Source organism: Amblyomma americanum, chromosome 1, assembly GCF_052857255.1.
Source record: "Amblyomma americanum isolate KBUSLIRL-KWMA chromosome 1, ASM5285725v1, whole genome shotgun sequence".
NCBI lineage: Eukaryota > Metazoa > Arthropoda > Arachnida > Ixodida > Ixodidae > Amblyomma > Amblyomma americanum.
Window position 1 is genome coordinate 133659807 of NC_135497.1, and position 14032 is coordinate 133673838.

The window sequence follows — 14032 nt, forward strand, 5'->3', positions numbered from 1 at the left end:
ACGCGAAATTTGGAGGCTGTGGGTTCGGATCCCACTGGTGGCATGTGGTTGTTTTTCTTCTGCTTTTATTAATCTCCCATTGATGAAAACTACAAATTAGGAAAAAAAGAAGACATCCCCGTGCTCCTTGGTTTTGGCGGCTGTTGGCTTCCGTCATGCATGATGAGTTAGGAGTAGTTCTGAGAAACTACTTTGAAGCGCGAAAGCATGGTGTCCGTTCACAAAGTTGCAAGTATCGATGCCAAGTTCATCTTTGTTGACCAGAATCAATGTCCGTAGCAACTGCCCCGTAAAATTCTAGAAATGCTAGAGCATTTCCAAGTCGTTTGGAGGAGGCCATGAACGGCTCCGCCTTTCCTTCTTTCTTCTTACCATATTCCCCTCCGCCGCTTTTTTTCTTTCCTGCTGGCCTACCTGTACAGAAACCGAGGCAAAGCTTCCTCTAGAGGTCCAATCTGCTGGCCAGTCGAGCATTCAAATAAGAGAGAAAAAATAGAAAGAAACTGCCCGATACTTGCGAGAGCTCCCGACACCCGGTGCATCCTTTGTAAACCAGCGATGAGCAATTGATTACCGCTAATGCAGCCCTGCCCAGCCGCAAGGAAGCGACTGCAGCGACACAATGAGCATCGCCTTTTGTGCTGCTCGGGGTAAATTATCCACTGGAGACTGCTGCGAACATAGCGTTCTCGCGCCCGCCCGTCAGTAGTGCACCTACGTCGCTTTGTTCCAGCAGCATGTTTACCCCAAGAGAGAGAGAGAGAGAAAATGGGGAAAGAAACGGAGGATGAACAACAGATTCTGCTTCGAACGACCTACTAATGAGTGCAGCGGCGGTTCTTCTTTATAAGGTGCGGGCGCGCGGTTCGCGTTCATCCCGCTTCTCGCCGCCTCGTCTCCGCCCCCGTAGGCCGAGATGGCACTCGGGTTATGCTAGAAAGCAAATCAACCGACTGCGCCCAGAAGACGACTTCGGCGCGCAGCAGCAGAAACTTCCCGCGTGCGCTTTGTGCGAGAAAATGGCAACCCGGACGCACCACGTCGCAGCGAAGCTTTTGCGGGCGTTTTATTATAATAGTCGAGGTGCATCTGCTCTATTGTCTCGGCTAATCGATTTTAGGGGTTCGAGGAAGCTCCCCGAAAAAGCTCTTTACCCAACCGTCCCAGTGGGCTTGAGTAAGCCCGATTTTCTCCACCTCCATTTCTTTATATGCACAGGTAGGCGCGAGCACGGAGTAGGTTCGGTACAAGTAGGGTATTGTTCTCGAGGCATCTGTTATGTCTTTTTCTTTTTTTTTGCGATATGAATACTCTTAGACAGAATATTACTTCTTTTTTCTGTGATTTAAGCAGGCAGTAAGGCAGTTGGTGAAATGGTTACTTGTTAATCCACGTTTTTACTCCGCCTTACTACCGAACATATTCAGGATAGCAAAGCAGTTGCCGGCGAGTTTCCGGCACCATTCGCGCAGAAAATTACCTGCGCGCTAAAACGATAAGCCACGTTTACTAATAGCCCCAAAGTTCACACTTTAAACGCCTCTTTTCATAGCAAAACCGTGGGCACCTTAAGAGAACTTCTTGTTGGGCTAGTTGGTAATTGATTATTGTACTTTAAAGGCGCCAAAACCACACACACACACACACACACACACACACACACACACACACACACACACACACACACACACACACACACACACACACACACACACACACACACACACACACACACACACACACACACACACACACACACACACACACACACACACACACACACACACGCACACACACACACACACACACACACACACACACACACACACACACACACACACACACACACACACGCACACACGCACACACACACGCGCGCGCGCGCAGAACATATTGACAGATGAAGTCGTACACGATAAGCATCGCTCAAAAAACTTTTTCCGCCTTGTACAATGATATTCATGTTTCGCTGACGCACAAACTGTCTTTCTTGCTGATATGGAACGCTTCGATCAGTTCTCTGGCTTTTACATTGCTAATCCTGGCAACAATCCGCACCATTGAAAAACATGGCGTGAAGGGCAGGATCTAAATGCTTAGGTAAATTTGAACCCTCTTTATTTTGTTTCCCGTTTCTTTCGTGTTCCCTGATTCGCTCATTGACACAGCGGCCGGATTATCCTATATAGGAACGACCGCACGAAAGGGGAATTTCAAAAACTACCCCTTCGGTACATCTCATGAATGGTCGCCCATGCTTGATTCCGCAGCCTCTTTCTTTTTTGCTTTTTGCTTTCTTTTTTCCACTCGAGGGCAAACGCTTCCGATCTTCAGGGGGGGGGGGGGGGGGGCTGAGAAGAGGAGCGGGACACCATGCCTGCTCGCAACCTTTTTCAGGTTGTGGGCCAACTTATGCACATGCGGCACCGCCACAGGTCTCACCTCTTCTCGAGGGACCTATGCCCCAGCTCTCACTGCCCTCGACTTGATCTTCTGCAAGAGGCTTTCGGCGACCCCTGTCACCTGCGCTGGGCACCTGCGCTGCTAAAACTGCAGGTTTAAACTTCGAATGATTTTAAAGACATAAACTACTATTTTGTGCGCCATCCTCTGACTTGCTCTGGAGGTTGTCTTTTTGTCTGTGGTTAGGTGCGTGGTATGCGTTATAAATGGTTCTTTCTGGAAACGTTTTGTCGTTCTCTCTGAAGTAGCAAGCAGAGCGAAGTCCTGGTTAACCTTCTTACTTTTGCTTTCTCTTCACTCTATCCGACTCATTTACATCTGACTTCCGCTTAAAATAACTCCCTTTGTGCGGAATTTGTGTGCATTGAGTCATTGAGCCCCGGAAGTGTTCGCTGTCAAGTCCACGTGTCCACTGTGCCAGTTCCGAACAGCGCTCGTGAACGTTTACGTGTAGGCCTGTCTGGCGTGGCTTTTGCTCATCGTATCGGTTATGCTTGGCTCATTCTTTATTTCCTTCACGTACTTTCCGGGCCCGAGGGCAATGCAGGCATAAATGAAAGGAAGCAGAAAAAAACAGAATTTTTACTAGAATATTAGAAACAATGTCTAACGATGAGTGGAAGACAGAGCAGTCTTGAAGCTTGTTGTGTACAAATGGCAGGGGTGATGGAAGAAGGTGGTTCCGGTCAGTTGCGTTTGTCGCAATAATAGAATCATTGTACAAATATTTGCTAGGCGGTGCGTCAGCTTTAAAGTATGGTCGGAACGGAATGAAATGCACAGAGAGCGGGCAGAAAGATTGCCTCTTAAGACAGGATTATGATAATAACTTTTGTGAAAAATACTGAGTCGAGAGCACTTTCGGCGCAGTGAAAGGTTCAGTAAGTTGAGAGTCCTGGGTATAAAGCTGGGGTTTCATTGTTCGATGTCTTTGTTTTTTTTTAAATAAAATTATAACTGTAACGATCATAAGCAGGCATCGTGACATCGTGGGGCTTACTTGTAGCGACACAAATCGTTTGTTTCTAGTTCCGAATTATTCAAGTACATGTGCCCGCAAACCGGAACGCAAAAATTATAACGAAGCTGAATGGCTTGGTATAGTCTGAGAGTTCAGATGTGAACTGAAGGGGGTGCTGTACACTTCTCAGTGCGGCCTGCATATTCCACCCCTGAATACTTGGCCGCGCCTATAGGCAGCGAGTAAGTTCTGGTTTCTCCATGATATCAGTGTTCCGAAATCTTCAGCGGGCAGCTGTGCGTGACTGGTTCGTCGCCACAGCCGCATTTATAATAAAGAAAAAGGAACGCTCAAGACAAATGTGCACGTGAAATATAATGCCAGCGCGAAAACTACCGCTGCACGACACCGTAATTCAGTAGTTGCCCACGTAATAAAATGCCGTCACGTGAAGCAGTAAGTTGACACGAAGTTCCTGTTCTTTCCGGTTGCTACTCTAGTTTTCTAAGACCCTTGCATTTGAGGGCGCATTTCTGCCTGCGTTTGTCGACTGTTTCTTACGCACATATGAAACAAAAAACAGCTTAATTCAGTGACATAACGTCAAGTTTAGTGTTGTAGTGTAAGGCGGCTGTCTCATTCGGTCGAGGATTTCTGGGCGCTGAAAGTGTGCGGCGGGCCTACTATGCTTTGATTCGTTATCTGTGGCACGAAGAAAAGGTGTCATTGAGCCGAACTATGGTGCCCATCAGCGGCCGGGTATGTTCGGCCACGCTGAGTAGGTCGTCGCGTCAACTGCAGATATACCGATAATCTTGCTTCCAATGCGATGACTGGCTTGCGAGTTATTTCGGTTCAGCTTTTGCGCAGGTGCGCTTGGTTCCAAAATCTTTAGGAATGGAATTGGAGCTGACATGTAGCCCGGAATCTTTGAGAGCGGTCAAGAACCACGATGCGCAAAGCGCTGCTACGCGACAGCGGTGCCGAGAACAAAAGGATTGCGCGGACGGTAGGGAAAACCAGTTGAAGAAGAACAGGTTCGAAGAGACGAAGAGAGGTTCGCGGGGCAGATTTCGCCCGGAGCTCGAGGAAGATGTTTAATTGACACTCGATGACGCTACCGCGGCTATCTCTGCGACTAGGCGAGCTGAAGCAACGACGCGCGTTACGCGGATGATCCAATATCTGCGACATTGGCGGAATCTTCGACTACTACCGCGGCCTACTGGGGTCAGCGCGACCGGCTTCACATGTGACAGGTGAGAGCTTTGAGCTATAAAACATGGCGCAGCACGGTATAGGAAAGCCCAGGCTTTGCACCTATTAGCTTTCAGTTTTTTTTTTTTTGAGTAGGAAAAGCATGTTGTTTCTTATTCAGTTTTTCCTTGAAAGCATGTGTCCCCATTAAAATAGCGATGACAGTCGCTACGCATCCTTGGTACCCATATCGCAACTTCGAACTGAAGCACTTCTTCCTATTCTTCGCGTCACAAATTCTTCCTTCGCGCCGCGTCCGCAGTGATAGCTGACAGTAGACGCGCGTGCCCAACAGTGTAGGCCAATTTTCGCCTTCTTCCGGTTTACCTCCCTGCCCAGGGACCCCGGAACAGGGGGTTTCCCCCCCCCCCAACATTTTTTTAAAGGAAGCAGTGCCCCCCCCCCCCCCACACACACACACAGTCTCCAATTGCTTGCACTTGGATCAAATTTCGGACAATTGAAACACTTCATTTACAGGACTCTTTTAATGCAAAGCACAGTGGAGCTGAGCTACTTGGCTTCGTAGCCAGTTGTAAAGCATTTCGTTTATGAGTAACCTAAACCAGTCATGTCCCAACAGAAGTCGCCTGTCTGACCCGTGTACATGATGATGATTACCAGAATTTAAACAAACTATGCACAAACTTTTTTAACCAATTGATCACTCCTCGTGCGCACTATATAAAGCCTCCCATTTCAGTTCGTTTTATATTGCCGTGAACCTTTGCACCGTTTGATCGTTCGCATTCAAAACCGCCGACACACGGCTTTATCATTTTGTTTTGTAATGCTAGATGCAACCAGACTGATCTCCATTGATCGTGGCCACGTGCATGTGTCCACATTTTTCCAGGTTGTTGGAGTTGCTGTTGGTTCTTTATCTCGAAGGTTCCTTGCCAGCTTTAATTTGAGCGCGACCAATAACTGCATGCATTCAGTTCGATGACCACCCAGCGCGCTTGTGACTATTGCCGCCGCCGAGTCATTCAGTTCTTAGTGGCCGGGAGTCAGCCCGTTAAACAGTTTCCTTTGGAAGCCTTTTCTTTGTCTTCCTGACTGCTGGAGTGTCGTCACCACAACGTGACAGTTTGCATCAACATTTGAACATTGAAAAAATAAAAAATAATAATATAAATTATTATGTACATGACCACTAAATAAATAAATAACAAAATAAACTCGAAGTCCTGACACCCCCCCCCCCCCCCCCCCTCCGCCCACGAAAAAAAAATTGGCTGGGGCTTAGCTAAGGTTAAGCCTGGATATCTCGAAGCGAAAAGGTTCGGTGATGCTTATGGTTTAGCTTATGGTTATGCTTTATGATTTAGCCTATGGTTATGCTTACGGCCTTTTTATTCTTCCTTCGCAACTGCTCAGCAATTCCCGAACTTTCACAATCTTGGCTACTCTCAGCTGGCATGGCCGAACGTCGCTGTTCAGCTTCCTTTTCACGCCGTTTAGCGAGACGTGCTGTCGTACTTATGGCGTTTCAGACTCAGCTTCGCTGCGTCGTTTAGCGAGACGTTCTTCTCGTTGTTCAGGTGTCTCAGACGCTCGTTGAGCTTTCAGCCTTTCATTTCTTCGCTCCTTTTGAGCCAACTCCCGTGGTAGCACTTCTGTATCGGTATAGTATCACTCTCTTCTCCTTCCATGTTGAATGCGCACGCCTATTCTCTGGCAAGAGGGTTATATGGTCGGCCTCCGCGAAAAACACGCGCTTGCGCCGAACGTCAAACGATGACGCATAACGCGCGGCAGTGGCCACCTGCGCCACGCGTGACGTCACCCGTGGCAGCGGCGAAAGGTCAGGCGACTGAGTCGGCGGCGGCCACCTGCGCCGTGCGTAACGTCACTCGTGCTCCGACATACGCCGGCTCGCGCGAAGCGCGGTGTTGACTAGCGTAGTGAAGCTTTTCGCTTCTAAAGTCCCGGAGTCCCTGTCCCTGCATTTCCTTCACTTTCTTCCTGTTCCTCCTCCTCCTCCTCGTCCTCTTCGTTGTATCGCGCCTCCGACGGCCGTGAGGGGTTCACATGGCTGATCGGCGTTCCCACGAGTGCAGGTTGTGGGCTATCGCTGAAAATAGAAAACGTACTGATGACCAAAAAAAGTTGGCAACAGCGTTGGTAAACAATTGGCGTGAGCCGGCGGCTGCTTCCAGCTGGCGCTTCCTACGCCCTCACTCCAGCGCGGCCCTCCTAGAACGGACCTCGTCTGAGACTGTAGTTCCAAAAGTTGAAGGTCCGCCCTCTACGCGTTGCCGCCGGCGTCTCCCTCGCTGCTGAAAAGTCTTCGTTGTCCGCCGTTGCTCGGTCTTTTCGATGCCGATGTCGATACTCGCGACCAGCGTCCTCCGCATCATCCATCCACAGCACCGTGACCCGGTGGCTGCTGCGCCATCCGCGCGCGCTGGTTTTTCGGTTTCGTATTTTGTTTCCCCGGTCGCCCGCAGTGGGAATCTTGGCTGGGCACCCTCTCACCGACCACTTTCGCTTCCGAGCTGCAGCCGCTCAGGGTGACAGACAGAACCGATTAGAGCTCGGCAACTGGGTGCCGCTCGGCCTTTCTATCTGTCTGTCCGCGACAGTGTCCCTTCAATTCCTCTCCCTACTTTTCCATTCTGCCATAGCCACCCCTCTCTTTGTTCTCTCATCTTTCTCTCCTGGCCGCTTCGATCGGTGACCTTGGACGGACCCCATCCAAGCGACAGCTCTCGGTGGGCTCCGTAAAAGAATGGAGAGAAATGAGTCAAAAGCAGATGGACCGACGAGACAGCTCTATAGATCTAATAATGGTGGTTGACCATTCGTGCGTGTACCAGCACTACTCAGAAACGGTACGTCAGAGACAACAATGGAAGGCTGCCAGCTTTTCGTGTTCCAACAGGTTCCGCTCATCAAAATATTCAGTGCGGATGAAGACACTTTTTAGTATTAGAAGGATTGGACGTTACGAACTCACTAGCGAATGTTGAAATATTAAAGTATTATTATTATTATTATTATTATTATTATTATTAGTAGTAGTAGTAGTAGTAGTAGTAGTAGTAGTAGTAGCAGCAGTAGTAGTAGTAGTAGTAGTAGTAGTAGTAGTAGTAGTAGTAGTAGTAGTAGTAGTAGTAGTAGTAGTAGTAGTAGTAGTAGTGCTTTATTAAAATAATAACCAAAAGGAAGGATAAGATTTTTGCTAGCCCCGGCATCTGCCATCGATACTGAAGCACCTGAGCTGGGGCTTAAAACAGTCCGCCTGTCTCAAAATTTTGGCAAAAGCGGCTTTTTTGCCAGCTGCTCATGAATCTCGCGCTTCGGCGATGCTTTCGGCCTAAGGGCACTGTTATTAGTGAAGAAGATTTCGGCTATGTGAACAAAAAAATTACCTGCAATCCACCAACGGATCTCTTCCGATGTCACATCTTTTCTGTTCCTGAGGGGTACACGCTGGAGGCATCATACGTTGATAGTACTAAATTATATCCAGTATGACCGAATAAATTCAGGAGAGCATGATGGCTTCTCATTTGATTCTTGCGCTTGTAAGAATTTACTTAGGGCAGGTCAAGGAAACACACACTTTCACATACCACCTAGAAGCGCGCATGCAGGGTGTGTACATGTCCTTTGTAGATCCGTACAAGCGGAAGAGCCGAATGAGAGACATCAAACCGACTATAGCCTCTACCCAAGCTATATTTCACCAGAAGACGCTTTTAAAAACCGCGTCAGGTGCAACAAGCCGCTTAAAATTCGAAATTAGCGTCCAAGGTAAGTGCACTCCCAACTGCCGTTGAAGGTGATCTGAAGGTTGACCTAGACCACGAAAGGCTTTCCAACTTGTAAAAGAGAAAGCAAACGCAACCAAAATGTAGCATGATAAAAACCGTAGACGGAAGGAAGGGGAGAGGGAGAATGAATAAAACATGACGGTTTCAACCGTCGAGTCTAGCTCAGGAACCCAGTGCTATCCCTCACCGCCGCACAGCTTTCTTCGTTTTATTTTGACTTACAGTCGGCTCAGTGCCGAATATGGCTGCAGGTTGTTTTCACGGCAGTGGAATATATCGCTTTCGGGCACCAGCGTAGCGGTTCCGGGATCGCCGGTTGTACCTGATATGCTTTGTAAATGAGCCGACTGCAAGAGGCGCTTGTTGCAGGCTCAAGGATGTTAGCGCGTAAGATTGCAGAGAGGTACGGCGACAGTGATGTCGGATATCGAACGTTGAGTTTTTCGGAACAGGTTCCAGAACAGGTTCCGGAACAGGTTCCGGAACAGGTTCCGGGCTCTGTACAAGCATTTCCAGGCGTCCCTGCGGTTCCGATTATGATAGTAACCGCAAAAAAATGACCACTGCAGCTAGTCAGCCGCATTTTTCGTTTATGCGGGGTTTCATGCAAAGCGATCCACAGCAACTCTAGCTGCTTTTACGCCGTTCAGCCGAAGCGTTGAAACCTTGCCTATGCCCGACTGGCACGTGTCATTTGAACAGTATGGCCGGCACTGTTAATAAGGCTCCACGTTGGTTCTTAGCGCAACAGAAGAAAAGTACGCGGATCCTTTTACCGCGCGCGTAATATCTACGCATTGAGGCTAACGCCTTCTTTCCTACTTTTTGCATGTCAACCCAGCCGTTCATGCCATGCCACCTGTCGCAGCTTCCCATGCGCGCAAGCTTACAAGCCCATGTTTGCTGTCTGTCCCCTCTCCACTTCCCCCGGATTCCTTTCTGCTGAACTGGCGTAGTTCTTTATCAGCGTTTAGCAAGTCAACTGGTTAATCCTCTTTAGCAGCAACCCTGGCTGGACAAGATTCTCCAGCTCACGCTCCCCATCCAAACCTCTTCCCATCACATCTTCCTCCCCGAAACCGTGGCTTTCTCCTCTGAGTGAATGCCCTATTTCAACCCCGCCAACGATGGCCGCTTTGCCCAGACGAAAGCAAGCCCTGTTGTCGAAACGCTGGCATGCACTCTGAGGCTTCCCCTCCCTTGTTCACTTTGTATCGTCAAGAAGCCCATCTAGATGCCCGCTCCCTACCATGGCCTTCAACGAAAGTCGCTTTGCAAAATTGAGCAGAGGCACCTAAGGCGTTGATGACGATGCAGATAGTTGCTTTTTGTACTGAGAATCCTTGAGCCTCTATGAGGATGTGACGTTTAAGCGCCAACGCATTATTCTTTGGCCTCCTGCTCATGTGAAGAACATTTCAGCACCGCTAAGTATACACAGGGCCGTTCGATTTCGTGTAAACCACCATTTTTGCACACCACGAAAATCTCTTGAACATCGGGTTAAACCTGATTTCTACCCGAAATAACGCCTGCTAAGAAATTCAGTTTCAATGTGGACAAAGCTGCGAGCGAATTAGCAGACATCTTGTGCGTACATCCAGAGCGGCGTTTTCAATCAAGTTGTGATTTTAAATCTCTTTTAAGGCGTTTTATTTATGGCGCGTCATAATATGAGGTCAAGTTCGAGCAGTGTGTTTGTTAAGCGAGACGCAAAAGCACGGGTACCGACCATTGCATCGCTGTATCATGCGCTATATCCACACTAACGGCGTTCTGCTGCAAGCTCTTCGGCGCATAAAACGACCGCATTGACGTTGAAGCAATGTTGTCGCAGTGTACAAAGAAAGATGGGTGTTTCATGGGCGCTGAAGTGCTGCTCAGTAGATCATAATATGCGCGGCGAAATAACTATAAAAACTTGGGGCCTTCTTAACCACATTTTTAAAGAAGGGAATGCGATAGCATTTGGAAGTTAGCCACCCCAAATATTCCAAAAGACCCCAAAATTTTGCAAGTGGGTCCACCCCAGAAAATGCATTAAGGTGGACCAATGGGTGGAGTAATGTGTATTAATGGGTGGATTAAGGTGGGAAAAGTGGGTCGGGTTAGTGTAATACCATATGATGATCCAAAGAAAGGTACTCGAACGTTCTAGTCCCCTGATTTTCAAATTTGGTGGTGCGAATGTTGTCACGACCCTCTCGACCAATCAGGGAATTTTGTTACGGAGAAACCGGGTGTTTTTCGCAAGACGACAAGGTAAATGCTATCGCATTAATAAATGAGAAAAAGAAATGTCTGATTTTACAGAAGGTTTTCAGTGCAACTTATTTCCGTACTGTTTACTAAGCAATAAGCAAAAAAATAGAGAATTTTATGTCCCGCATAAAATTCGGTTTTCACTAAAACTCACTAAAAGCGCTTTTAGTGAATTTTCTTCTGCTACAGAATATGGGCCAAGAAAAGCCGAATTATGAAACATTTGGCTAAATAACCCGATTTCTTCCCGATTTTCAGCTAAAAAAATATCGCCCCACTTTTACCTCCGACGTCTGGAAAAAATAAAACCCGAAAACGGAGGGCCCTAAATATATACCAAGACCTTCTTTTGAGCGCTGTAGCACTGGACCATAAAAAGAGACGTGCTTCCATGTACAGTCGCGGACAGAATAACACGGACCACGCTCCAAGGGTCAAACTTCACTGGCATCTTACCAATAGCGAAAATTGATGGGTGTTTGAAACTTCTGCAAGCGAATACCGCTTTTTCGCTCGCGTATAAAGGCAGAAAACCTTCCTATTTCCCTTACGCAATATGAGGAAACGGTTGGAACGCCGAAGCGCTGTCTACATAATTCTGTCCGCAACTGCACTCCCAAAATAAATAAATGCAAGTGGGAGTGGATACGAAGGCGACGTATCGTCTTTGTCAAAAGTAATCAAGCATTGGAGCTCGCTTTATAGCTGTGTAGTGAAGCACATATGGCATGTCTTAGGCTCTAAACCTGTTTAAGGTAACCAGACTGACCTTTGTCCTCACATCGAGACGTTTTGGTCCTCGGCGTGCCGTAAGGGCTCCACAATACGGCTGAGAAACAAGCCCCGTTGTCCGGTTTCTTCAAGTAAAGGCAGTGCGCTTCGTCTTCGTTAGGCGGGCTTTTCCGGTTCGCGCCTGAGATGATGAGGCTAATTCACGACGTTGGTTACAGTGAGCCACGTCATTCGAAATGAATCATGTTTCGGATGGCTACTACTGCAAAGGCTCTTCCTCAAAACGCTGGCTCTAAGCGGCGGCGTCATGTTGGATGCACAGTAATAGTAACGGCAGCAAGTATTCATTTTTTTTTTTTGCGATAAGCCTTCAGCCTTTTTACGGTGCATTCCAAAAATTCCAAGGTCAGTCCGCATGTGATGGCGACAATCGCCGAACCGTGCTCTGGCGCTCGTGTTGCGTTGCTCGAGCTCTAGGTGGTTAAGGCAGTCAACCGTCTACTGTCAAAAGTTGAAACATAAAAAGCTTAGTAAAACGGCTCGTGCATGGTTAGTTAGCACGCGGTGTGACATGATGATTTGTGAAAGACACTGCGCACAATCCAGTCGCCTGTCAAAAATGCCCGCACGGCCTGTGTATATAACTGAATAAAAGGCTGGATAACTGCGAATGAAATAATCACAGCAAGGACTCTGTAGATGAATTTATTTTACAGCGTTATATTTCCGCAAAATACACGAAATATATTTTTTCGCTTCGCAACTCTGAACATTACAGAATGGCAAATGGCAATTTTAAAGCGAAGTAAACGTGGTATATACTTGTGAACATTGCTATTTTATTCTGTACAATGTGAAGTCCCACTACGTTTACAAGAGGAGTGTGAAGGAAAACTAACAGATCCAGTGCTATCATTGACCGCAGCGGTGGCCTAGTGGTTCGAGCTTCCGCTTCGCATGCGGGACGTGCGGGGTTCGATCCCCAGTGCCGCCGGGCACCCACCGGTGATACAATTGGGTACAAGATTTCCCCTGCCTGGGTCTCGGCTTCTTTGGGGTGAAATGCTTGGGAAATGGGTCTTTGACCCCACCTCGAGTAGAAGAAAATACCTCGTGCCATGACGCCCTTAGGCCACAGACGCCCTTGTCATCATCATCCGCTACTATCCATGCAATACACACGAATTATTGAAGTCCATTAGTTTTTAGCGCCGTGAAAGAGCGTCGCACTAACGATGTTGTCCTTTAATGATTTTCGTATGTCCGATACAGACGATGCTATAGTTTGGTGGTAAGCAATACCTGCAGACGAGGACAAAAATGAAGTTCTGTATTTTTCTTGTATGGATTTACAATATGAAACCCGCATAGCCAGACGTAATGTCTGTGTCATTTAGAATTAGTTACAGATTTCCACCCAAATGCGCTAAATGATGAAACAATAAACCCAGGTTTTTACTCACTTCCACCTTGCACGCTTCGGTAGTCAATACTATACGTATCTCTAGCTCGGTGCCAAGCAACAGGCAAAGCTTCTAGTCTAGCTCATTCGTATTTTCACTCTAGCCAAACGTCAGTGGTCTATCGATCGTTCACATAAGTGCACCAAGCACAGTACTTAAAGCATAATAATAATAATAATAATAATAATAATAATAATAATAATAATAATAATAATAATCATAATAATAATTGGTTTTGGGGGAAAGGAAATGGCGCAGTATCTCTCTCTCATATCGTTGGACAACTGAACCGCGCCGTAAGGGAAGAGATAAAGGAGGGAGTGAAAGAAGAAAGGAAAAGAGGGGTGCCGTAGTGGAGGGCTCCGGAATAATTTCGACTACGTGGGGATCTTTAACGTGCACTGACATCGCACAGCACACGGGCGCCTTAGCGTTTTTCCTCCATAAAAACGCAGCCGCCGCGGTCGTGTTCGAACCCGGGAACATTGCAAAGTTTCACGACGGCGGTTTGACCAGAACAAGGTTCGTCACGAATTTCACTTGTGAATACTGGCACAAGTAACATAGTGTCCCGCGACGTTGGAAGCCTCAGGTGCGGGTGGGGCCGAGTGCAGCGGGTATGCTGAAAAGCCGGACGCGCCTCCTTTTTTTTAAATTTTGACCGTCTAGATCAGCCGGCCCAAGCAAGAACTTTATTTAGATGCATTACTATTATAAACAAAGTAACAACCTCGCAAAAAAAAGTCTCGCAGCAGAAGACAATTGCGGCAAGAAGCCATTCTCAGCCACATTCCCTATGGTACACTCAGAGCCTGTAGTAAACGATGAATCATACCTTTCGTTGAACTCGCCGCTGTGGCTCAGTGATTAAGCCGCTCGTCTACTGAGCCGGAGTAACCGGGTTCGAACCTGACCGCGGCGGCCGCGTTTCGAATCTTTCGATGGAGGCGAAACGCAAAAGGCGCCCGTGTGCTGTGCGATGTCAGTGCACGTTAAAAATCCCCAAGTGGTCGAAACATTCCGGAAGCCTCCACTATGGCACCTTCTTTTTCCGTTCTTTTTTCACGCCCTCCTTTATTCCATCCCTTACGCCTCAGTTCGGGTGTCCACCG

At 47.7% G+C, this 14032-nt stretch overlaps 1 protein-coding gene across 2 annotated transcripts in view; it reads right to left on the reverse strand.

The window, feature by feature from the left end:
* Nucleotides 1-14032, reverse strand: part of CCAP (Crustacean cardioactive peptide) — an 88982-nt gene that overhangs the window by 31295 nt on the left and 43655 nt on the right. Inside the window, exon 1 of one of the 2 annotated variants that reach the window (XM_077646942.1) lies at nt 11495-11578. The exons of the other annotated variant lie outside the window; for it this stretch is intronic. The gene's annotated coding sequence lies outside the window, so the exon portion shown is untranslated. Of the gene's footprint in view, nt 1-11494; nt 11579-14032 lie in introns of those variants that run through there. 2 annotated transcript variants of the gene reach the window in all.